Source organism: Otolemur garnettii, unplaced genomic scaffold, assembly GCF_000181295.1.
Source record: "Otolemur garnettii isolate 467f Iridium unplaced genomic scaffold, OtoGar3 scaffold00111, whole genome shotgun sequence".
In the NCBI taxonomy this organism is placed as follows: domain Eukaryota; kingdom Metazoa; phylum Chordata; class Mammalia; order Primates; family Galagidae; genus Otolemur; species Otolemur garnettii.
The window spans coordinates 6000364-6004546 of record NW_003852506.1 but is presented as its reverse complement, the minus strand read 5'-3'; the positions used below and the strand labels follow the sequence as shown (position 1 = coordinate 6004546).

The 4183-nt window shown below is 34.9% G+C and overlaps 1 protein-coding gene across 1 annotated transcript in view; it reads right to left on the bottom strand.

Annotated features, from left to right (window-relative positions):
* GRIK1 (glutamate ionotropic receptor kainate type subunit 1) overlaps positions 1–4183 on the bottom strand; it is a 380233-nt gene that overhangs the window by 1280 nt on the left and 374770 nt on the right. The gene's annotated exons all lie outside the window — the stretch shown is intronic.

Here is a 4183-nt window from a genome sequence, read left to right as displayed (position 1 = left end):
ATGTTATTACCACAATCCTCGAAAACCCAAGAGCTTCCATCAAGTTTATGGATATACAAGTTCACTTCTTTATCCTTAGCCCAAAATGGATGTGGTTGGAAGTCAAATAACAATGTGCCACCAGATGATGTGTCTAGGTTGTAAGTGTCTTGTAGGAAGGAATTGGTGTCCAGTATTTGCAAAATCTAAAGATCTAGTGTAGTCCATGTGTATCAATGTATAACATATGTATTTGAAAATTTATTCTACTTTATTGTTCCAAAAAAGACATGATAGATAATAACCTTGATACATAAGTTTAGATAATCAGTAGTTTTAAAATTTTCCTGCTGGATTTTAAAACCAGATGCATAGGTTTAAGTTCTAGATGTAAGCTATTGGCCTATCAGAAATACATCTCCTAAGAAACTAGTTCTTGGCATAAGTATTTTTGGTGTCTTTTAAGCATAAGTGTTTTATAGGATTTGAATTTCATTTCCATTTAGGTTCTAAAAACATTCATTTCATATATGTTAATTTTTTTTCAAATGGTGAGTTGTGGCTTCAGTGAATTGAGAGAGATGAACTGCCACACAAAGAAATAATCAAAAGTATTTTTTATGAATTATTCTTTAAAAAGTATTTTAACAAGTACAGACGCTCCTTTTCTTATAATGAGTTACGTCCCAGTAAACTCATTGTCCATTAAAAATGTCATTAATTCAACAACTTATTTAATACACCTAACTTACTAAATGTTGTGGCTTAGCCTAGCCTATCTGAAATGTGCTCGAAACACTTACATTAGCTTACAGTTGGGCACAGTCATCTAGAAAAATCTATTTTATAATAAGGGGTTGAGTACTGCATATAATTTATTTATTGAATAGGATAATGAAAGTGAAAGACAAGTGTATGGATGCTTGAAGTGTGGTTTCTATGGAATCCGTATCCCTTCCATGCCATCATAAAGTCAGAAAGTTTAAGTCAAACCATCATAAATCAGGAACCGTCTCTATATCATATCATGAAATACAATAATTTTTAACATTTTATGCCATGTGAAGTTTATATGTTGCTACTAAAATCAAATGAATATTTCATAGTATTATTGTGATAGATAGTATTTATTAGGGCTTTTCCAGCTTTGCTTAGAAATTTATTTCAATGGAGGGAGGTTTCTTGGCACAGAACATTTTTGGTTTAAGGAATATCATGCAAATAGAAACAAAGACAGGAAGAAAAAAGCATCAAAGAATTTACAAATGTTATACTCATTATATATTAAAGAAATTTACTACTGGAGATATTAAGTAACTTATCTAAGAGAAAAAATTTGCATTTGAACTTAGTCTATCCAGCCTGTCTAAATCCAAAGGTTTTCATTGGAATCATCAACCCACTGATACTTAATTCCTTTTTGTTTTTAAATCATGATAGATAGCATTTTGTGAATTGTTTTGCCATAAAATACATGTTAAGGAATTCCAATATTTCTGCTTTATTTTAACTCTTGCCATTTCATTTTGTGTTACACTGAAACACAATTTATATTGAAGAAAGGACTTACTGAAATCTCCCTTCCTATTTTACATATGGGGTGGTCACATATTATCCTGACAACACGCTTCAATTAAGTTTTTCTTTTAAAAAACCCACTCTCCCTAATTTTAGACTGCCTTAAAGTACAACAAATATCTTTATTCTTTTGATTAACTCCAAACATTAATTTATTGCTGCTTGCGTGAGAATGAGTATAAATATAGTTTTATCGGTGATCCAGTCTCTCAGTCTTTGGTCACAGTGATTTCTTTTTGGTCCTCACTTAAGTCTCTGACTGTCAAAAAGAAAATGGCAAGATATTGGGGCTGACCTTTCTGCTTCCAAGACTTTGATGTAGTCACAAGGGAAGATGACCTTTACGGCCCCTGCCTGCCATGAGCTGAGGTACACCATATCCACAGGAAATGAAACTGTGAAGGTTATCTCAGCACAGAGTGGCACAGGAGTGGCCATATTCATTAATTAACTTGCCTTTTATAATTTCAGAGCTAAAGATATATATGATACATAAAGATTTAGCTTCTGAATTGGTATCAAAATGACAGTAGCCTTCAAAAGATTCTATTTCTAGGGCTGGTTTTTTCATATTCATAGAACCATGGAAACTTTATTTTAAAGCATGACAGTTTAAATTCCTAAGCTCTAATTTCATCAGAAAGTATCACGTATAACGATATTCAGCCAGCTGCCTTGCTGCAGAGGCAGGATGTGCTAGTAGTATCCTCGGGTGCTTTGTAGATTGGAAATTTCCCCAGTAGCTTCGATCTAGTTCCTCTGGTGGATGGAGTTCACGTTGCTACAGGATCGACATGTGGCCACTAATTATTGTTTGGAATTCATTTAAATTTGAACCTGGATGAATCGATTTGGCAACTGACAGAATGCTGGAGTTTCAACGCTTAGTTCCCCAGTTAGACAAGGCAGGTGTTCATTTTCTCTTTGACTCAATTTCCTTACTTATAAAATGGGACAATTATGGAATCCTTTTCACAGAACTGTGATGAGAATTCATGAGCTGATACATGTGTAGTATATTGTAAATACGTTCTTTCTTTAAAGTAAAATGTTCCACATTATAGTGAAAATAATTTAACTCTATGCCACCCACTGACTATTTTGTCACTGTTGATGGGGGAGGTAAGATGGAACTGGGACGTGTCCTTACTTTTGGCTATCGTATGCCTTTCAATGCAGCAATTCTTTCCTGTTTTTATACTGGTGTTTTAGTTAAAATCATTCCTATGAACATTTAAAACAAATTTTCAATGGCTTATACTGCTTGTTTGGCCCAGTCCTTAACACGTTTCGTGTTTATGTGGTAACAGGCATCATGGCAGCTTGCCTTGTGCTCTGAGGTCAGGGACCCAGACATTAGAAGGAAATGAAAACTAACAGCAGTCACTTGCTGTTAAAAAAAACAACACCTCTGCACTTGTGAACCCATTTATGATGAATCTCTGCAAAGATAAGTCTGCTAGGGAAATTCACTCACAACTACATTTATAGTAATAAAGGATGTTAGTGCCCTTTACGCTGCTCCCGACTTTACCCCAATACAAAGCAGGGCGTGTGTGTTTGTGTGTGTGAGTGTGTGTCTCCTCTCTTTCAGAGGAAAGGAAACTGAGAAACAGATGTGAGTGTAATAGAGGCTGCCATGGGAACTAGAACTGCAGCTCCCGGTTTAAGAAGGAGAAGGACGTGCTTGTTTATTCTGCCTTTGCAGAAAGTCATTCTGCTTCTCCGATTCATCAGAGCTGCCGGGCGTCCCTCCTGAGCTCACTTGCCTTCTCTTCTGTGGTCCTTTGCTTTCCTTTATTTCCCTCCTCCCCCTTTTTTAATTGCTGACTACGTGGCAACTCCTTTGAATTAACCCCAAATATTTGATTTCTTGCAGCTAGTGTGAGCCTGAATATAAATTATACCTTCTCCTTACACCTTTATCCTCCCTTTGCTGTAAACGTTACCCTAGAAGCGGTGGGAGGAACTAATAAGGTTCTTTTTGTTTCATACCTAAAATACACTGCCTCAGGAAAAGTGGTCCAGAGGAAGAGAACAGCATTTTTTTTTCTAAGTTATAGGGAAATATCTGTGCTAGAATTCTGTTAAGCTTATAGTATTCAAAAACATAGGCTTTCTGGTGTTGACTTTCATGCTGGTTAAACACTTGGTGTTAGACTGTGAATGTCAGTTTCATTTCTCTGTGTAGATTCAGTGTTCATATGTTCGAGTCTTTGGTTAATGGTCAGAGGTTTAGGTGAACATCTAAGAGAATCACTATGGATAGTTATATCCTTACATATTTTTCTGATGAATTATTTTTCAGAAACTCTGGCTAAAAATGCAATACAAATGTTACATTTTGCATAGGTGTCTCCCTTTGAATAGGCCCCTTATTCAAAGACACTTGAAGAGCTCTATGACATGGTCTAATAAATTTTTACATTGCACATAGAAGAAAAGGATGTAGGTAATATTGTCATTTTATAGATGTAAAATCTTTCATATTACTTAAGACATGCTATAACTTGAAAGTAAGCTATTATTTGAAGTCTTTTAGTATGGTAAATATCATTTTCAGTAAAATATAAAATATTAAAGGAATAGATTCCTGAAAAGTAATCAGATTATTACTATAATTTTT